Source organism: Hyperoodon ampullatus (assembly GCF_949752795.1).
Source record: "Hyperoodon ampullatus genome assembly, chromosome: 9".
Classification (NCBI taxonomy): Eukaryota; Metazoa; Chordata; class Mammalia; order Artiodactyla; family Ziphiidae; genus Hyperoodon; species Hyperoodon ampullatus.
Window position 1 is genome coordinate 84,238,888 of NC_136922.1, and position 22,999 is coordinate 84,261,886.

At 40.4% G+C, this 22,999-nt stretch overlaps 1 protein-coding gene and 1 pseudogene across 4 annotated transcripts in view; one reads left to right on the top strand and one right to left on the bottom strand.

Moving 5' to 3' along the window:
- GRM8 (glutamate metabotropic receptor 8) overlaps positions 1-22,999 on the bottom strand; it is a gene marked incomplete at both ends in the record, with an annotated part of 756,700 nt that overhangs the window by 660,329 nt on the left and 73,372 nt on the right. The gene's annotated exons all lie outside the window — the stretch shown is intronic.
- Positions 4,909-5,560, top strand: LOC307057877 (chromobox protein homolog 3-like; annotated as a pseudogene). The gene has a single exon. The product of its transcript is annotated as a chromobox protein homolog 3-like (transcript).

Here is a 22,999-nt window from a genome sequence, read left to right on the forward strand (position 1 = left end):
TAAAATATGTTAAAAAAAAATGCAGGCAAGGGACGTCCTTGGTGGCGCAGTGGTTGGGAGTCCGCCTGCCGGTGCGGGGGACATGGGTTCGAGCCCTGGTCCGGGGGGATCCCACATGCTGTGGAGCAACTGGGCCCATGGCTACAGCTACTGAGGCCCGCGCACCTGGAGCCCATGCTCTGCAACGGGAGAAGCCACCGTGTTGGGAGGACCATGCACATTGGCAGGGGGTGGGCCCCCCACTCGCCGCAACTAGGGAGGGCCCGCACGCGGCAGCAGAGACCCAACGCAGCCATAAATAAATAAATAAATTTATTTTTTTTAAAAATGCAGGCAAGATATATATCTTCTAGATATATAAAATATTTCAGCCAAGTGAAGAGTCTATCCAAATTTCAGCTAGCTTTCCTCTGGGTCTGTTACACATAGGTCTGAACTTTCACAAAGACCTTGTAACAGACTAACATTTCTTACAAACTTCAGGAAAAAAAAATTTTTTTTAATACTAAATGTATGACCAGTGAAGAAATATAATGTGATGAAAATTTAACAGGCAAGGGGATTTTTACATTTAACTCATCAGTGGTACTACTTGTTGTATTAAAGAAAATCACCGATTCAGATTAAGAAGATGCTTGGTTGTGTTGGGGTTTATGTATTTGTCATCCATTCTTTAATGGAGAAGTTTACTCAGTAAATTAATATGTTGGAAACATTTTTAGAAAACAGTATTTAACCCATTTAAAAGGGAAAAACTATTTTGAAAAATCTAAGCATGCCCATTTCCATATAAATAAATGTGAACATTATGTAAAACTAATTATAAATCAATTTTTTAGCTGTTCATCAAAGCAGGTCCACAGAAATCTCTAACTGAAAAAATTCCAAGCAATTCCTTTTAGGCATTGTTTAAGCTATTACAGATGTTTGAAAATAACAAAACTAAATTTAAAATATTCATAATAATAAACAAGACAATAAAGACAACCCTCAGAATGGGAAAAAATATTTGCAAATGAAGCAACTGATAAGGGATTAATCTCCAAAATATACAAATAGTTCATGAGCTCAGTATCAAAAAACAAACAACTCAATCCAAAAATGGGTAGAAGACCTAAATAGACATTTCTCCAAAGAAGTCATACAGATGGCCAACAGTCTCATGAAAAGATGCTCAACATCACTAATTATTAGAGAAATACAAATCAAAACTACAATGAGGTATCACCTCACACCGGTCAGAATGGCCATCATCACAAAATCTACAAACAATAAAAGCTGGACAGGGTGTGGAGAAAAGGGAACCCTCTTGCACTGTTGGTGGGAATGTAAGTTGATACAGTCACTATGGAGAACAGTATGGAGGTTCCTTAAAAAACTAAAAGTAGAACTACCATGTGACCAAGCAATCCCACTACTGGGCATATACCCTGAGAAAACCATAATTCAAAAAGACACATGCACCCCAATGTTCATTGCAGCACTATTTACAATAGCCAGAACACGGAAGCAACCTGAATGTCCACCAACAGATGAATGGATAAAGAAGATGTGGTACATATATGCAATGGAATATTACTCAGCTGTAAAAAGGAATGAAACTGGGTCATTTGTAGAGATGTGGATGGACCTAGATACTGTCATACAGAGTGAAGCAAGTCAGAAAGAGAAACAAATATTGTATATTAACGCATATATGTGGAATCTAGAAAAATGGTACAGATGAACCTATTTCAGAGCAGAAATAGAGACACATACGTAGAGAACAAACGAATGGACACCACGGTGGGAAGGAGGGGGTGGGATGAATTGGGAGATTGGGATTGACATGTATACATCACTACGTATAAAATAGGTAACTAATGAGAACCTGCTGTATAGCACAGGGAACTCTCTACTCAGTGCTCTGTGGTGACCTAAATGGAAAGGAAATCCAAAAAGGAGGGGATATATGTATACATATAGCAGATTCACTTCACTGTACAGCAGAAACTAACACAACATTGTAAAGCAACTATACTCCAATTTTTTTTAAAAAAGCATTCCTGCCCACAAAAAAAAATATTTGGGACTTCCCTGGTGGCGCAGTGGTTAAGACTCCACATTCCCAACGCAGGGGGCCCATGTTCGATCCCTGGTCAGGGAACAAGATCCTACATGTTGCAACTAAGAGTTCACATGCCACAACTAAGGAGCCAGAAAGCCGCAACTAGGAGCCTGCCTGCTGCAACTAAGACCCGACGCAACCAAATAAATTAATTAAATAAATATTTTTTTAAAATATTCATAATGAAGGCTTTTTACTAATTCCAACTGAGCTTTCCCCACTCTTCCTTCCAGAAGTGACTTTGTTTTGCAGCTTTGGATGGAACTGGACTGAGGGAATAGATGAGAATTATCCACTTTGAAAGTCAGATTTGGGAGATAAAGAATGAATAGGTAATTTATTTTTCAAAAAATGAACCAAGTGGGCTTCCCTGGTGGTGCAGTGGTTGGGAGTCTGCCTGCTAATGCAGGGGACATGGGTTCGAGCCCTGGTCTGGGGGGATCCCACATGCCGCGGAGCAACTGGGCCCGTGAGCCACAACAACTGAGCCTGCGCGTCTGGAGCCTGTGCTCCGCAACAAGAGAGGCCGCGATAGTGAAGGGCCCTCGCACCACGATGAAGAGTGGCCCCCGCTTGCCACAACTAGAGAAAGCCCTCGCACAGAAACAAAGACCCAACACAGCAAAAATAAATAAATTAATTAATAAACTCCTACCCCCAACATCTTTAAAAAAAAAAAAATGAACCAAGTATAAGACTGTTAGGAAGTATTAGGCAAAGAGACTCTTTTACATTCATCTAGAATTGTTGTTCTTATTCCCAAGGAGAATTTAAATATGATAAGATAGGCCATTTTCCCCACCTGGGTAGCTCCAAGGAGGTTGCCCCTCTCTGACAAATAACAGGGGAAATACCCAACACAGAACCCTTGCCTGTTATTATCTCGGTAGACAGTAACTTCTAGAGAGTGAGGATTCATTCTTTCTCCTATTCAAACTAACTACATCTTGCACAGTGCTGTGCACATCATAGGAATTCCTCAAAAGTTTGGTGAATTCCATTGAAAAACTAAGATTATTCACTAATCTTAGCTTCTTCAATGTCAAAGTATAAAGACAGAATCAGATAAGAGCACTGAATTCTAAATTCATTCAGTAAGAGTCATAAATTATGAAGTGCTTCCACCAATATATGGTTAAGTAAGGGGACCTAATTTTAAAATGACTTAGTTATTAAAAGACAAAAATAACACAAGTGTCATAGAATTTTCAAAGGAGCTTTATAATTTGTGTAACTTGCTAGAATTGGGGTTATCAAATTTAATATGAACAGCTTTCATTAAATTTGTATTTAATGAATGCAGCTGTGAAATGGGCAAATCCAATATACTGCAAACAGCCCAACTCTTACTTCGTTCCACAGATATGATTTACCCTTAATAGCCAGAAGCATCACTTCAAATAGTTTGTGTTACGGCAGAATGGATTATGTTGTATTCATTCTACCTACAGGAAGGAAGCTAGCATCCATAATAGCAGCATTCAACTGTGTGTTACAAAGCACAACCCAGCAGAACGTTTATAACATAAAATGTGAAGATATTTAAAACATAAACTTTGTAGGTTGTGGCAGACCAGAGACTTCTCTCTTTCCACTAAAGGGATATATTTTTGATTCAAGTCTTTCAAATCCTAGGACCTGAGATGAGCTACAAAACTTACCCAGGACTGTGGAAAAATGTGTCAGCCTCTGCTTTGTACTCCTAAGACTCAACTCACCATTTCTATAAACATGTACATGCACAGGCATGGACGTTTCTACACAGAGCAAATTTATCATTCATTTAACGTGGAGGATGTGTCTGCATTAGAGAATGTAATGGACATTCACATTTCTTCCTCCAGATAAATGTGTACTATGCAGTAAAGCTCCAGTTGAGAGGGCTATGAGTTCTAGTTCTCCTTTTTAATATTTCACTCCCGAGAAAATTCTCCATCACATATAAGCAATTTCTAAAATATTCTCAATCTAAGGAGGTTTCCAGATCTACCTGGAAAAATGAACAATTGCATACCAGTTTGATAGACAGTATACAAGAATTAGATTAGAGGGTAAAAATCACAGCATTCCAATGCAAAGAGGTTTCAAGGTCATTCAGACGTCCAAGTTCAAATCTCACTTCTGAAAAAAAAACTAGCTGCCTGATCTTAGACAACTTAATCTTGCTAAACCTCTTTTCCCTCATGTGAAAAGTGGGGATAAAAATAGGACTGCTGTGGGAGTTGAAGTTTACACACACACCACACATGCCAAGTCTCCAGCACAATCCCATGGATCAAGCACAGCATGATATGTAGCTGTACATGCATAATATCATGTGGACACTCTATAGTTGTCCCTACATCCTATTTCCCACATTAAACAGGCATTATCTGCTCATGTTCTCTCCTCCTTTCTGCATTATGGGCCATTACAGGCAGAAGCTGTGTCATATTCAATTCTGTAACTGCAGGATCTAACACACGCCTGGCATATTGTATAAACCAGTCAACTGCTACTTATGTTTGGCGAGAGAAGCTGGTTCCTCATATATGTTAACATATTTTATCAGGTAAGTCAAATGAAAAGTGAAGTGCTCATTCTTAACCTATTAAACTTTCTCCCTCTGTTTTTGCTAAATTTACATAGGTGGACTCTTAATTAGCTGTAACAATCAGCTGCTGATTTTCTATTTAAAATGTGAAACTTGAAGTTCCCCCATTGTTCCACCATCGTGGGGTTCATCTGGGTACCATTCCAAAAATTTAATTTGCTTTGTTACTAAAAAAAAAATATTAGCCCAGCCCCCTCCCCCTCGGATGTGGCTGGAGCTTGAGGCACACAGGGCCTGAGACGCCACAGACCTGGGACCCAGAGCAGCTCAGAGGCAGTGAACAATAGCTCTTCAAGTCTGCAATAAAAAATGGCCTCCAATAAAACTACATTGCAAAAAACGGGAAAGAAACAGAAGGCAAAGAGTAAAAAAGTTGAAGAGGCAGAACCTGAAGAATTTGTGGTAGAAAAAGTACTGGACCGACATGTAGTGAATGGGAAGGTGGAGTGTTTCCTGAAGTGGAAGGGATTTACAGATGCAGACAATACTTGGGAACCCGAAGAAAACTGAGATGGTCCAGAGTTGATTGAAGCATTTCTTAATTCTCAAAAAGCTGGTAAAGAAAAAGATGGAACCAAAAGAAAATCTTTATCTGACAGTGAATCTGATGATAGCAAATCAAAGAAGAAAAGAGATGCTGCTGATAAACCAAGAGGTTTAGCCAGAGGTCTCGACCCAGAGCGATAACTGGTGCCACAGACAGCAGTGGAAAATTCATGTTTCTCAGGAAATAGAAAGATTCAGATGAGGCGGACTTGGTGATGGCAAAGGAGGCAAATATGAAGTGTCCTCAAATTGTAATTGCTTTTTACGAAGAGAGACTAACTTGGCATTCTTTTCCAGAAGATGAAGCTCAATAACTGTCTGTATTGATATATATATATATATATATATATGAAATCTGGCTCTTGGTTTTTTGATTTATTAGTGTGAAGAAATAACTAAATTCTAATGAAAATCAAGTTTGATATGTTCGTTTTGAAGTAGTATTGGGGAAGTTGTTGGGTTTTGGGGGTTTTTTGGGGGGGGCTTTGTTTTTTGTTTTTTTTGCATCTATAGCACTGGTTACTTTGAACAAATAAAAGCTTTCTGTAGTTGCTTCCTTTAGCAGAAAAGAACATTTGATACCATGGTATATTATTTCCTCTGCCTTAGAGAACAGCTTTTCTAAATGTTGGGGAAAATCTCCATAGTCATTACTCAATCAGAATTTAGAATTTGCATTTAACTCATATATTCCTAAGGACCATTCTGGGTTTTCTTGTATGTGTATACATAAAATACATATGTAAATGGTTTGGGGGTTTTTTGGTTATTGCTTAAATACATTTACCAAAACAAAAACAGCCTTTCACAACCATGGATAATCCCATGTTTCTGGGATTCTATAATTTTGAGCAATATAAGAAATCACTTCAACTTAAATTGAAAATTTAAGTCTTAACCTTTCAAATTAAATAATTTTGTAATTAATTAGACAAATTAATGTAAACAATTTAAATTGGATAATTTTTTTTTTTTCTTTTTTTTTTGCGGTACGCGAGCCTCTCACTGTTGTGGCCTCTCCCGTTGCGGAGCACAGGCTCTGGACGCGCAGGCTCAGCAGCCATGGCTCACGGGCCCAGCTGCCCTGCGGCATGTTGGATCTTCCCGGACCGGGGCATGAACCCGTGTACCCTGCATCGGCAGGCGGACTCTCAACCACTGCACCACCAGGTAAGCCCCAAATTGGATAATTTTTTAAAGTAGCCCTATCAAAATCTGCATCCATATCTACCGTCATATAAATGCAGTTTTATATGCAAAACCCCTGAAAGGAAAATTTTGTTAATGGAAACCTAATCAGATGGTTAGAGATGTTGGCAAATTAGGATCTGCAGGAATAAATGAGTGAACAAACTTTTCTAATCTAAACTTGACCTGCATGTTTTTTCAAGCTTTACCCCAACCCATTCCTTACACATAGGCTCAATCTTCTCAGTATTTTGGGTTACTGGTTCAGCAGAAGCCAGGAAAAACAATAACTTTGTAGTAATCAGAATGTTATTCAACTGTATATTGTTTACTTTATGGTAAATAGTGGTGAACAGTGGTCAATAAATAGTTTTATATTAAAAAAATACTAACAGAATTGTAGGTCTTGAACACAGGTGAGTTTCTTCTTTTGATTCAAAATGAAACAAACTTTCTGGGTAAAAACTTAAATAGCTGATTTCTGCCTAGTGGAAAGATTCCCTGTTTACAGTTCTTTGCTAAAAAGGAAAGAAATGAAAATATTTTTGCCAGATTGTAAGCCCATAGGAAAGTTACAGATTAGAGTTTGCACTAATTGCTCAAGCTCATTTCTTTTTCAAAAAGGAGATCCTAATTTTTAACAACTTGACAAGATTACAGCAACCTATTTGGTACAACTCAGATTATTTTCATATTTCCTTTTTCTTGCTCCAACTGGTGGCCAGTCTCAGTCAGAAGTCTAAGCAGCACCTCCAGTCTCCTCTCCACAAAGTGTGCCAGAAACAAGTAGCACAGAAGAGGTGCCACCACCCTTAATTTGAACCTTTGTGATACCCTCAGTCCACAACTGCAAAGCTCTTCTTCGATTTACCTTTTCCAAACAAATAAACCATGTAATCTAATTCCACCCCACCCCTCAACCTCACATCCATTCTCCTTTTGATACATTTTTCTCTTTGTTTTTTATTTGTTTGTTTGTTTTTAATATAATGAGTCCCACATACCCAGAGTCATCCCTCAGTATCCGTGGGGAATTTGTTCCAGGACCTCTGTGGATACCAAAATCCGTGGATGCTCAAGTCCCCCATATAAATGGCATAGTACAGTCAGCCCTCCATATCCCTGGGTTCTGCATCTGCGAATTCAACCAAATGAACTGAATTGTTGGTTGAACTGGCTGATGCAGAAGCAGTGGGGGCGGAGGGTCCACTGCTTTTCCTACTCACTGGATCTAGCAGAGCATCAAATAAGTAAGCAACTTGCAGAACCTTTATGTTCCCTGCAGGGGGCCCGAAACCTGTGTTTTCACAAGCCCTCCAGGTGGTCCTGACATGCGCCCAAGGTTGGAAACCTCTGCTCCAGCCTTTCAGGATGGGGCCCAGACTGGCAGATATTTTTCATGACTTTTTGTTTTTATAAACATACTGAAGATCCCCAATCATCTGACTGATCCCAGGGCCAGGATTTGAGTGACTTAATGTTTAAGTACAATTCTGATAGAAGTCACAACATTTCCATTTCATAATAACTAATGTTTGGGTGAATAAAGCCTTTGTCTCTTGGAATTTGAACTACCTCACTACAGATTTTTAAATTTTATTTGTATCACACACAGCCACACACAACCAAGGCAATTTGAAGGAGAAACCCAAAGGAAAGAAGGCAAAACATCTGTCTTTAGTGGGGAAAGCATTGCAGAGGGTCCAAAAGCCCTACCTACCTGAAACCCAACTCTCAGCTCACTCTCTCTAACAATGAGAAAATCGGAATGGAGAATATGGACGGTTCAGTGCAAGTAGCAGTAACAGTGATGATAACAAAACAACATTTATTTTGTCCTTACTGACATAGGCACTTTGTCAAATGAGCCACGTGTATTATTTAATCCTCACAACAACTTTTCCCATTTCACAGATAAGGAAACTGAGGCACAGAGATGTTAAGCAACCTGCCCAAGGTCTTAGAGATCTTAAGTGGCGGAGCTGGGATCCCACAATCTAGGTTTCTCTGACTTCAAACCCCATGAACTCTAACAACTTTGCTGTGCTGACTTCCAGCCCATCAGCCCAGGCTTGGTGGACAATGGGAAAATAACTTGACTGTGCGTTATCTAGAAACCTCTCCCATGGACTGGACACTGCGGTTTGGATGCCTAGTCTGTCTCACAGACCTATTGAGGGGCTCATTTTCCTCCTTCCCCACGAGAAAGATTACAAAGTGTAACCTGAGTACATCAGGCCTTGAGGCAAACTCTGCCATTCACTGTAACTCACAATAGTCACATCAACATGGTACCATCTTGAATAACAGAGCCATGAAGGCAACAATATCAGAAAGGACACAGTATGAGCAAACTGCCTGATAATCAAGTCTAAATAGACTTACTGGTTGAGAAATAATCCTGGCGTATATTCTTCAAGCAATATTTACTCACTGCAGAACAATGAATTTAAGTTTCAGCTTTGGAATCCGTTGCTTCTTTTAAATGTACCAGACCGTCTTGAGATAATTATCAACCCCTCCTCAGTGCTCCCCACTGCAAGGGCTTCAACACTATTATCTTCCCTCATCTACACACTGAATCTCTGTAGCTCATGGAAAGCCTGTGTCAGAGTAGATCAAGACTGGGGCACTGGGCAGAAGTTCGTGGAAAAAAAGAAAGACACGGGGCTTCCCTGGTGGTGCAGTGGTTGAGAGTCCGCCTGCCGATGCAGGGGACGCGGGTTCGTGCCCCGGTCTGGGAAGATCCCACATGCCGCGGAGCGGCTGGGCCAGTGAGCCATGGCCACTGAGCCTGCGCGTCCGGAGCCTGTGCTCCACAATGGGAGAGGCCACGACAGTGAGAGGCCCGCGTACCGCAAAAAAAAAAAAAGACACAAGTCCTTAACTTTAGGCTCTTTCCATCAGAAGTAAGAAAGAGGGCAGACCTTAAAGTGGCTGGCAAAGTCAAGTGACCTTTGTAAACACACTACACAAAATCCCATAGACGCCAGCCCACAGCTGGGACAGCTAGCCACTCGCGCTGTTAGAGGAGGTTCCCTCCCAGGTCCACAGAGAAATGTCCAGAGGCTCTCTAGGCTGCCCCCACTCTGCTTGAAACTTGAGGGCAAAATGCTCCTAGTATACTTCCTTTATACATACTTCCTCTCTGGTAGTCACAGTTTGCCAACAACAAAGGTAGAACTAATTTATGTACACAAAGAAATACATTTCATTGCTCATACAAATTCAATATTCAATCAAGACAGTGTAGTAGTAATCTTACTCTATTTCCGGTTTTCTCAGTCTGCACTAATGACATTTTGGACCGGATAATTCTTTGCTGTGAAGGGCTGTCCTGTGCATGGTAGGATGTTTAGCAGCAACCCTGGCCTCTACTCACTAGATGCCAATAGCAAACCCTTTCCCCAAGTTGTAACAACCAAAAAATATCTCTGGGAGAGCAAATCACCCCTAGCTAAGAATCACTGATATATTTGCTCAATTTGTCCCATGTGTCTCTAAAAGGCAAATGTAATACTTCTGTACTACAATGCAACTGTTTAAAAGATATTTCATATACACCGTGACTGTCAGTCTCTGTGATTCTCTGATGATTATTCAGACATCCAAGTGGCCTGCCTTTCTTATTCTGGCATTGTTACTGTATTAAAATTCCCTTGGCTCAAGTGCCAGACCCTGCCTGGTTTCCATCTCTCCACCTTCCTTTTCTGACAACCTGAGACCCCTGAATTCCACCCAGCTTTAGACACACCTCCAACTTTGTCTCTCAAGGACTGATCTTTTTTATTTTTTTCTGAGTTATATAATAATATATTTATTGAGTATATACAGTGCACCAAGGATTTTTTTTTTTTTACATCTTTATTGGAGTATAATTGCTTTACGGTGGTGTGTTTGTTTCTGCTTTATAACAAAGTGAATCACTTATACCTGTACGTATGTTCCCATATCTCTTCCCTCTTGCATCTCCCTCCCTCCCACCCTCCCTATCCCACCCCTCTCAGTGGTCACAAAGCACCGAGCTGATCTCCCTGTGCTATGCGGCTGCTTCCCACTAGCTATCTATTTTACGTTTGGTAGTGTATACATGTTCAAGGACTGATCTTGATTTGGCAAGGAGGGATACTAGCCTAACGTTCTCATAATCAATTTCCTGTTACTCCCACTATTTGTCATTAAACCACATCCTGGTGATCCAGTTTTGAAAACCAGGCATGTGCCTTGAACTGGAAAAAAAGTCCCCACTCACCATTCAATGTTGATAATTCAAGTTGTGTCTTATACTTTTATAATGGGTCTCATGATGCCACGATCCTCTAGAACCAGGACCCTAAATTATTCTTGCAGTCCTGTCTCAGAATTTGTGACTATCTGCATGCTCATGGAATTGTCAGCCCAATATTATTTTGTCTGTTCCTTGGAATTTCAAATATCACCTGCTTTGAGGTTGGCCGTCACTGAGCTTCTATGACCATCAACACATGCTCATTTGACCTTGTTACACCTACAAGATGCCAATGACTGTATTAGGCTGCTACCATCCACGATTTCATCAGCTCTCTGGACACAATCCTCAGTCTGTAACCCTGTTGCCCCCTCCCCAGTGTCCATCCCACCCACGCAATTGCGGGGAGGGGGGGTGTCCAGATCCAGGCCTTTGCTCATGAGATGGTTGTTACCCTAAGCTAGGCTATGGCACTCAGACCAAGACTGGATACTGGAATTCATATTCGATTAGCTCTTCTAGGTAGTTCATTCAATTTTACTTAAACCTTAAGCCAGAATATTGCTTTTCCAGTTACATCATCCAGAAAGAGGTGAAGCTTAGATAACGAACAGAAACAGGATCTCCAGTGCTCCCTCACAATGAACGTTACATTTTGGGTACCTAATCCTTTTTACTCCCACATATTTTCTCAGGAAAGGAAAGACTTCTGCAATTCTCACTCCAATCAAAATGCTTAATTGCCTCAATTTCTTTACCGCATCTCCCACCTTCTTCATAACTACAGGAAGTAGAAAATTTAAGCACAAATAACTCAGAAAGAAATGAGAAACAAAAATAAAAAGACTTTAAAAGTGTCGAAATCCTCCCAGTAATTCATTTAAGTATCTGCATGGACTAAAAGTCCACTCATTATGAAGGGAAATTTAATGGGTCACTCCTTCCAATCTTCTGCCTTTATGGAGAGAGGCATCCAAACTATTCAAATCAGGCGTTGACCTTGGCTAGGCAATAGCACTACCCACAGTTAAAAATTATGTGGGAGCTTCACAAAAACAAGACCCATTAGAGTGCAGCAAATCCTTTCAGAACTTCCCAGTAGCTGGGCCAGAATCCTCAATGCTACTTGGCTTATTCTACCAGCCCGCAGCAAGCTAGTGCATGGACTAGGGAAACACACAAGCTAAATGAAGGCACTATGACAGTAAGAAAGATAAGTCTCAATGACACAAGCCTATTTACACATAAAGCCAATTGCTCCCAGTGACAAGCAGTGTTTTTCAAATTGCAGATCATAACCCAAAGCACTGCAAAGAATGACCTATTAAGGCTCTCTCCCAAGTGAATGCACTGAAATTAACTAATAGGTCTTGACTGCAATTTTGTTTCTTTTTAGGAATGGAATAGAAAATTTCAGAATGCATTACAAGCAAATAGTAACAGTAAAAATGTTTCATGAAACTTTTTTCATACATAGATGATAGATAGATAGATAGAGACAGAAGTTCAACAGCTGTTTACTGAGCACCTACAATGCACCAAGTACTTTTCTAGACAGATACATCAATGACTAAAACAGATAAAAATTCTTGTGATGCTTATACAAAATATTTTAGATAGAAATGTAAAACGGATTTCTTAGTGTAAGTCATAGATTTTTTTTTTTTAAGTTTGAAAGATACTATTTATAATACAGAGGTGCCCAAGCACCCTCCCTACCACTCCATCAAGACAGACGCACCCAATGATCGCCCCGCCACTCTGGGAAGCCCCAGACAGGAATGAAGTGGAGAGAAGAGCCCAAATCATCCCCCTTCCCCGCTTGCAAATCCGCCTTCAACGTCAAGCCTGTCTTCTTGAAGCCATTTTCTGTTTGCTCTGTTTTGCATCTTCCCCTTTAATTTTGTTTCTTTCCCACAGTTCTAATAAGAAAAGCCTCTTGAAAGGGAATGAACAGCTAAATGAACCAGTTCTCGGTGGATATTCCCTAGAAGTGTAACAGGTGGAGAAGTTTTGTTTATATTTTTATTAAATAGTCACTACTAGTAACAGGTAAAGCATCGAAATTGTGATAGCAGATTCTCTTTGATCCATGAAACAACATATCTACATATATTCTCTCTAAATTTCTTCAGAAACATCCTAGTAGGTATTAACTGGGTCCAATCTGATGCTTCTCAACATAATGATTTGCTTATTTCATCTGAAACCGCCATAGCTCACATGTAGTGGTTCTCTAGGATAAGCCCGACATTGTGCTATGTGCCTTGTCTTTCATCTTCACAATGATCCAGTGAGGGCAGAATTATTATCTGCCTTCTGTAAGAGAAGATGTTAAAGCTTCTAGAAGTTAAGTAATTTGTCCAGGATCATTCAGCTAGTAAGTGGCAGAGCTAAAATTTTAACAAATGCCATATAGCTCCACAAAATGACTGACTGTATCCCCATTAAGGGCAGAAGGTTTATTATGTATGAAAAAAATATAAACTCTGCTCAGAAAACTTACTCTACAAGCCTCTGCTTCCCCTGACTTGCTCTTAATCATTCTTTACTATTTTCATAATCATTAATAAAGTCTATAAATAAACAAACCATTAGGTTTAGAACTGAAGTGTCAACACAAGTACTTTTTCCTTCCTTCAATGCAATAGGTTTAAATATGTGGTTGCTCAAAATATTGTGACATTTCTTGCACTAACCCCTTTTAATTGCCATAAGGATAGTGGGAGGATAAAAGGACAGACTCTGGATCCAGAATGTGTGGTCTCAACTACCAGTCCCACAATTTATATGAAGCTTATATACAGCTGTATAGCCTTGGGAAAGCCGTGCCTCAGTTTCCTCATCTGTAAAATGAAAATAATAATAGTATTTACCTAGGGGGTTATTTTGAGGATTAAATGAGATACTATAAGCAATGCACTTAGAATAGTGTGGACACTGAATAAACACTATGTATTTGTTATCCTTACGATTATTACTTCCTAAGAAGCACTAGCTCATCTCATTCTACTAAGCATTAACGTCTTGGAGTTTATCAAGAAAAAACTAACTGATTCACTTTGTTATAAAGCAGAAACTAACACACCATTGTAAAGCAATTATACTCCAATAAACATGTTAAAAAAATCCCAACAGGAATAAAAACAAAAAGAAAGAATGTATATTTTGTTTTTGAGTGACGTGTATATTGTTTTTGAGTGAAGTATTGTATAAATGTCAATTAGATCCAGCTGGTTGGTGGTGGAGTTCAGTTCTGTATCCTTGTTGATTTTCTGTCTACTACTATCAATTACTGAGAGTGGAATATTAAAGTCTTTGAATATAATTGTGAAAAAAAAAAGAGTAAGTTCTGGGTGGTGGGGAAAAGAAATCAATCATTAAACGTGAAACTCTGTCAAGACAGAGAATTATGTCTGTTCCATCACCTGTCCCTTCATTCCCCAGCTGACTGAGTTGCTGAAAGGTGCACAGTAGGTGCTATTGCCTATCTTATGCTGTTTTTGGAAAGCATTACACTTCATAACTTATTTGAAAAGGAACCATTTTGTTTTAATGCTGATATATGAGATCTCTTTGCTTTGCAAAACACAACCAGCATGTTTATTTACTGAACGGAGGTCAGTACCATAAGTTTGCATGAAAAGAGAAATCATAACCACTGTCAAAAGAAAATTCAAACCAATTTTGCAGCAAAGGTCTATATGTTGTTTTTAACAACTGTCTCAAATGTTGGTCAAATGAAAAGGTCAAGTGTACATCAATATAAAAGAATATAAAGGTCCTCACTATCCTTTAGCCTGTTCTCTTAGTGAGGCAAAAACACATTTAAAGTGCATCTCCTCATAATCAATTTCTTTACTTACAAATGTCATTCTGAATGGACATTTTACAGCTGATTAATTTTTGTCCCTTTTTCTCACATGCAAATACAAGACCAAAATGCATACTTCTGGTAGTTTTCCTTCCTGCTGATTCAAGTGCTGATTTCCTACAGATCTGCTGTCTACAGCCCTGGCAGAAAAATGATCTTTCAATCTATGCTGCCATGTTGCTTAAATATATTCATCTCTTCTCTTCCAAAATATTTAAGGTAAGTGAACAACTAAACATCTGATTGTAGAAGGTAGAAAACATTGTCGTTGCCTTCGTCAAAAAGTCAACATTTTAAATATGCTGCACATACAAATGTACTCAATTAACATTTTAATTAAGGATAACAAACAATAATTAAACAGATGACATTTTAATTAATTTTCTCAACTGTAAATAGCCTGATGGAAATTATTGTTAAATCTGATTTAAATATTTCTCCTTGCAAAAACAGTGACCTCAAACTACCCATGATCAAAAACGTTTCCCTCTTATGTACTTATATGGTCATAATGTCGTAGCCATAAAAAAGTTTCCAAGTAAAGTTTCTCAGTGTTATCAACCCTGTTCTCTTCACTTTGCATGCAAGCAACAGTGTAGCTGTATATAATTATGTCTTTCAAGGCACTTATTTATGTCTTGTGCAAAAACATAGCACTAAAGTACCTCAGGGTTGAATACTACAGTTAAAGATTCATGCTTGGTCATTAAATCCAGATAAGCTATTTTGCCAAGCTTGGCAACCCAATTCCATGAAATCCAGTTTTCATATTGCCATAGATTCCTGAGACCTGTCCCTGGTTTTGCAACACAGTAGGGGTTGCTAATTGTGCCAAGTGGCATTATTAATTTCTCAAAGCAAAATTAGATTGAATTCATTTGGGTTTTGAAAATAAATGTGGGCCATTCAGCACTTTGTAGCAGAGTGGAATGACAGCATGGCAAATGATGCCTAAGATATTAGATAGTGAACTGTCAAGAAAACAGAATAAGCCCTGATATCAAGGTTGCCAGACTGGCATTAATTAATTAATTAATTTTTGGTTTTGCTCTTTTGTCCCATATTGGAACATACTTATACTAAAAGATGGCCCATTATTTATCAGAAATTCAAATTTAACTGGGGGTTCTGTATTTTATCTGGCAACCCTCCTTTTTTAAAAATTTATTTTATTGAAGTATAGACGATTTACAATTTGTGTTAGTTTCTGGTGTATAGCAAAGTGATTCAGTTATACATATATATAATGGTTTGCATTGGCTAATCTCAAACTGCCAATCCAACCCACTGCACACCCACCCTCCCCCTTAGCAATCACAAGTCTGTTCTCTATGTCTGTGAGTGTGTTTCTGTTTCGTAGATAAGTTCATTTATGTCATATTTTAGATTCCACACATGCCTTGTTAATTTTCTTTTCTTTCCTTTTTTTTTTTTTTGGCCATGCCACATGGCTTATGGGATCTCAGTTCCCCAACCAGGGATTGAACCCGGGCCATGGCCGTGAAAGCCCAGAATCCTAACCACTAGACCACCAGGGAAATCCCCGGTAACCCTACTTTTAAAAGAGCAGTACCTGTAAGATAAACTCACCTTGAGAAACATTTTCTTGGTCTCTGATATAGGGTGAGCTATGGCAAAAATGAGAAGAAATCTGATGCTAGACGATGCTCTGGGTCTCTCTGGGGCCCTGGGAAGGTAGTAGGATGGGTCCTTAGCCAGCATCAAGAAAGCATGTCCAGGAAACAAACACTATTTATTTACTAAGTCATATCTGGAGTTTAAAAGTTATTGATCTATTGTTTAATCTGCTCTACTTTAATTGTTTTTGTTTTGTTTTGTTTTGTTTTGTTTTGCAGTACGTGGGCCTCTCACTGTTGTGGCCTCTCCCGTTGCGGAGCACAGGCTCCGGACGCGCAGGCTCAGCCGCCATGGCTCACGGGCCCAGCCGCTCCGCAGCACGTGGGATCTTCCCGGTCCGGGGCACGAACCCGTGTCCCCTGCATCGGCAGGCGGACTCTCAACCACTGCACCACCAGGGAAGCCCTAATTGTTTTTTAATTGTAATAAATAGGTCTCAGAGGATGGCGAGCTGCAGCTTGGGGTCACTCTGTCATTGAAGAAGACACTTGGGGTCTATCACAGACTCTTCATGGTTTCCTGCAGGGGAATTCCTGGAAGACAACACAATTCCCAGAGATATGGCTGGAAGAGGCAACTGCTGTCCAGAGCAAAGTGAGCCTCAGACAAAGAAGTAGGGTTCTCATGGCTCAGGGTAGAGAAGGACAGGGGGACAGAGACGTCCACAGACTGAGAGGTCAAGAGAGGGGAGTTTTTCCCAAGAACTTCCAGCTTTGGGAAGTTCAAGTGTTTCTTCCTAGCTCAGAATGCTGAAGGGATATGATGATTAGGATAAATGGTCTCCTTGAAATCCATACTTTTTCAACAACAAGATTAGAACTGAATATTTTAATTCAATTACCCAGATATTTCACCAAAGAGAAGTATCAGTTCCAACAGGAGATATCTAGGGCTAGTAATCCCCTCTTTTCAAAAATAACCCCTCTTCACCTCCAGTTACTCAAAAATCCCATTATAATTTTGGAGTCACTCATTGTACAGTAACTCTCTACCCCACCCAAACTCTGCAATCTCCACGTCTCTTGAGAGAAACTTCCGTAACCTTAAAGAAGGCCCCTGGCTACTCTTCAACTCAAAGAAAGTGTCTCCAACTTAAAAAGGAGTTTGCTTGTGGAAATGAAAGGCAAACAGAAACTAATCACCTAACACCATTGTTTACCTGGAATGTAAGGCCTTTGGCAGGCAGCTGTCTCTACATTAGAGGCAATCTTTTGTAGTATGCAGTTGTTATTGTTGCTATTAGCACAATGCATTTAGCACAACCTTGACATGAGGTTCAAATATACTGAGCACTCAATTCAACAAGATTGAATGTACGAATGGATGGACCAGTGAATCAAAGTTGGGCAGCCCACAGAAAACCTCAGAGAGAGCTAATCGATGCTTCCCAAAATGTCTGAAGGTCCTCCGCACCCTACCAGGCAAAGTTGGAAGTTCAAGTGTCCTGGCAGAAGTGCAGAGAGTAAGGATACTGCCCTCCTACTGCTGTGGATGAAGGTCCTCTGACAGGCCCCACTAACAGAGGGTGTATTTTAAAGAGATCTTGTTTCCTAATACGTATTAAGTTCTCTCCTACGGCCCTATGCAAGCTTGGCTGGCGACTTTTCTGTTAACTACAAATGAGCTGCAATCCTCTCTTGCTTTCAGCTTTAAACAAGTCCCCTCCCCACTTTTCTTAACCTAGGGGTTAAGTCCACCCTCCACCCCTTACAAGTGCACTGACAGCATATTTCCAATATCCTCCAGTCTTCAATTGCCATATCTTTCAAGCTGGGCTCAAAATACCTCTTTGTAGAAGCCCCTCTGAATTAACTCATGGAATCCAATTTTACTGTTTTCTCCTTTTATCTGAACCCGTACACACTTACATGTCAGGTCTTTACCATATATTTTTATGTCATTTACTGAGAGAAAGAATGTCAGAGCTTTGTATGTTATTGGTGCTCCAAATGTAGCCTTAAAAAGTAAGTAAATGAAAACTAGTGCAGCGGAGCATAGAAAGCTCTGTTGTTCTAAGATATAATGTATCTACTCTTACCCATCTTTGAACTCAAGTGTTCAACACATGAATGTAGCCCATCCACTTGATACTCAAAGTATGGTCCGTGAACCAGCATCACCTGGAAATTCATTGGAGATGCAGAGTCTCAGGCTCCACCCCAAACCCACCACATCGGAATCTGCATTTTAACAAGATTCCTCGAGTGATTTGTATGCACAACAAACTTTGAGAAGCACTGACTTCCCCCATACCCAGCATGAAATGATCTACAAGGAACATCTCTTGAATGGCTGTAACATCACTGTCCATTCAAGCATCTCTAATTTTGCCCAATCAAACCTATCCATTAGGAAGCACCTTTTCTACCAAAGGAGTTTGAAATCCTCTTCACATTGCCTCAGTGAAACAGGAAAGAAGACAGGCCTAGAATACAGGACTCAGATTAGAAAGAACAAATCGCTTCCTAGAAACCAATTGATGAAGAACTGGTACTTAACACTGAAGGCATTGCAATAGCAGGGCTCACAGAGTCAGGGGCAGGCTCCTGAAGCCAGGGTGCATCCTCAGACAGTAGAACAGCTGCACATGGATACACAGGAGCACCCAGCAGAGGCTGAGGGTCATCAGAACCAGACCAGAAAAGAAGACAAAGGTGCAGACTGTCCTGAGTCTCAATGGGGAAAAACAGGAAACTTAAATCACAGCTCCACTGGCTCATTTGTGCCTAGTATTGATGTGCCAGGAGTTAGACGAACCACTCCACCTACATTACCTCATTCAACCACAACTATAATAGACAGTGAGTGTTATTATCCCATTCCACAGATTGCATAACTAAAACCCAGAAAGATTGTGAAATTAACCCAAGAAACATCACTGAAAGTGACCTCACAGGACTCAAAACCAATCTGGCTCTCAAGCCCTACTTCAGCCTCTGCTCTACCGCCTCCTTCTACTCACGGTGAGTAAAGAGTGTATGGTCTTCATTACATAGTGTGGACTCAGTCATTCTCAACTAACCCTTTGGTTGGCTTCCTAAAATCCAGAATTCAAGAAGCCCTTCGGATATCACTACCCACTCATGTCTGAAGGAGGGAGACCCTACCTCACAAACAAGACGGCCATCACAGTGAGCGTAGGAGGTTGGCATTATGAAATGCTGTCTTAACAAGGTGTTTTTTTCCCTTCCCAGTTGGTACCTGCTACATATTACAATGAGCATCAGGTTTTAGCAAAAATGAAACACTTTTCCTTCCTTGGAGAAGAGCATATGCCGGCATGGCTAAGAGGTTGGCCACCTGGCCCTGTGGTAGAGGACTTGGTGGGAGGTCAGGTCCCATTAGGGCAGCATTGGAGACCCTATATGCTGAAGGTCTCCCAGCCTGGCCCAGGGGGGTCGACTTTAGTCCTCAGAGTCTGTTCTATCCCTGACCCTTCTCCAGCCTTGGCCCCTCTAGAGAAAATGACATCGTACACACTTCTATAATAAACGCAGTCACCCAAAGGCTATGGTCACCCTTAGTAGACACCCTTAGTAGACAGACCAGACCAACCACCTGCAGAAAAATTCCCCACTCACAGCACCCTGCTAAGAATATGCTTGTGTCATAAAAGAGAAAACACCCCAAAACCCAATTATGGGTGACGGTGAAAAGACACATCACACTAACAAGTCATCAAAAACATTTTCTAAATACATCAGGTGATTTTCTGAAAGGTGTTCAGTCACATTGCAACTTCTGACCTTCATCACCACTGCCATCCCATGTTCTTTGACTCTCCGAGTTTAGAGCTCTCTACTGGGCTTTTAAAGATACACGTAGAGACATCAGAAGTGTGATAAGAGGTATAGGAAGCACATAGAGGGGAAAGCTGCTTCCATTTAGTTTATGATGACAAACCTGAAGACGGGTTAATATAGACCTTGAGGGGTCTTTAGAAAGCTAGACACTACCCTTTTCTTCTCTTGGCAGTATTACATGTAAGTTGCATTTTATATTATGAATGTTTATCGGTTTCTTGCTTGCATTCCAAAGCCTTTTAATTCTGCAGATCAAAAAAGTTTTACTATCAGATTTCCTAGGCCACTTTTAAATTACTCTTACTATTTCTCACTTGCTAATTATTGAATTTTCGTGTTTATTTTTAATCTTGAAAATAGGAAACTGCTAGCTTTACTCCGCCTCTCATCACCTTAGGGAAAAAGTGAATAAACATAGTGTAGAAACTACAAGAACAAGGAAGACTGGTAGGACACATGGACACAATGGGAGGGGAACAAAGTAGATATTTTAAGTCTTTCAGGCCCAAGTTCTCGTGTGGGTTTTACCACTTACTGAGTAAACTTGAACAAGTTCATCAATCTCTATGAATCTTGTTTTCATCACTTGTTAAATAAACATAATACCCACCTTGCAGGGCTGGTCTGAGGGTAAGAAACAATGGAGGTAAAGCACTTGGCACAGTGTCGAAATTCAAATTATGACAAAGATGATGATGATAGTGGTGGTGATGGTGATGGTGATGATGAGGGTGATGAGCAAAAAAAAGAGAGGGCAAGGGCAGCAAAGTAAGAAAACAACACTGGATACAGGTTACCCTAAAATCAAGAAAGGGTCATCCCTGGGCTTCCCTGGTGGCGCAGTGGTTGAGAGTCCGCCTGCCGATGCAGGGGACGCGGGTTCGTGCCCCGGTCTGGGAAGATCCCACATGCCGCGGAGCGGCTGGGCCCATGAGCCATGGCCACTGAGCCTTCATGTCCGGAGCCTGTGCTCCTCAACAGGAGAGGCCGCAAAAGTGAGAGGCCCGCGTACCGCAAAAAAAAAAAAAGAAAAAAAAAGAAATGGTCATCACTGAATACCTAAAACAAAGGAAATAGTCCGCCAACCTGATTAACAACTTCATTCTGTTTTCAAAGACACTTGAGCTAGATTGTAAATTCCACTGGGATCTACATACTGTCTAACCTGACTTCAGTTTATCTCTGTATTCAAACTCCAGAGTAATAAATTCCAGGGGAAAGTGGTCTAGAAGGTCCTTAGGTGGCTCTTTCCTTTGCAAGTTTGTTTTTGAGTCTTTTTTTATAAATGAACGTAGGTATCATGAGACAGAAATTATTTCTTTAAATTAGAAGCACAGCTAGTGACACTTGGAGAAAACAATTAAAAGATCCCTGAAGAAATTTTCCAAAGAGGAAAATCATGAATAAAATTATTTTTCAGACATGTTCAATAGAACTAGAGTTCAAATCCTGTATGATACTTATGTTCTTAACAATTTGGAACCATTTGTCAAAGTTAAATTATAGGCATTCCATTTGTAGAATAACAAATCAGTCAATCTTTTTAGCATGAATTACAAAAATCTCCTAAAGCTCTTGGGTTTCTTAAGGAGTTTAACACCTCCCGTTTTCTCAATGTGAATATTAGGTCACATTGATCACAAGACCATAACCCACTTACTTAAAGCATATATTACATAAAAGGTCGCACAACCTACTGTGAAATACTGTATCTTTAGCATTTGGATCACTTGGGACATTGAAAGGAAGAATTCCTTAATGAAGTGTGAGGCTCATTTTATTTATAGTCCATGGGAAAGGCGTATTTCACGGCCATCAGAAGCACTTCTGCCAACAAGAAGTCACGGTTAATCCAAGCACCATGCAAAGCTAGCGCAATTCCAATCCCGGTGTCCCTGGCAATCAGACAAACAGTAAAGGAGAGAGAAATTCGTTTTTAAAAAATTGATCACCAAGGAACTATGAGAATGTGGGAGAAAGTCAAATCCAGACCATGAGTAGAACTTTCATGGAAAGACAACTTTGCCACCAAAAGAGGAAGGAAACAGCAAAGGTGGGTTTGGCTATAGTGCAGTTAAAAGATCTGGGGGACTTTGAGATGGTTGTAGGTAGATATCATCTGTTTTCTCTGTGAGGCAGTAGAAAGTCATTTGTTGAAAGATGAGAGGTGGAGAGAGTGTGATTGGAAATAGTCATGGTGGAGGTGTTAGGGCAAGTTCACTGGGACGCCGAGGACTGTCAGTCTATTTGAAGGTGGTGAGTATGAGCTAAGAGCAACATCAAACGTCTCAAGTCACTTCTGTCCATTTCTCCTCCTAGACTGGACTCCTGAGGCCATAATTCATTTCGGGTCACCAGCACCTAGGACAGCTCCTGGCCCAGAGGAGTTATTCGTAACTGTAATCTGATTTCAATTAGATATGACAGATACCTGAATTGTCTGACTATAAACAAACGAAATGCTAGACTTTTTTAACGTTTGCAAAATACAATTGGCTTGTTAGTGAAATCCAATGTATACATGAAGGAAAACCCGAGGCCTAGACTTTGTATTCGAGGTTAGTCAGTGGTCCAAGGGAGGCCGAGGGAGGAGAGGTCCAAGTGCAGGGGACCTGGTGAGCATGGATGTGAAGGTTAGAGGGCTGCCCAGTCACCTCTACCAAATGCCACCTTGAGGGCAGCGGGGTTCCAGAAACAGGGTCAAGGGAATCAGCAGAGGCACCACACGACCCTGATTCTCTAGGAAAATGATGCTTTGCAGGCTGGAATCAGGAGAAAAACTTTGAAGGAAACCCATCATTCTGATAGTCCAGCTTTCTAGGTTTGCAAAGAGCACTCTTCTCTGGAACTCAGAAAAATAATAGTGCAAACCTAGCTGTCTTTCTCAGGATCCAGCTCCTGCCCACACCTGCAGCCCTTCCAGCTTCTTCTTGCTGCTTCCATCCTGGCACATTATGTTGCAGCTTTTCTAAATTATTTCCTGGTTTATTCCATAGTATTTCCATATTGTTTTAAGATCCAA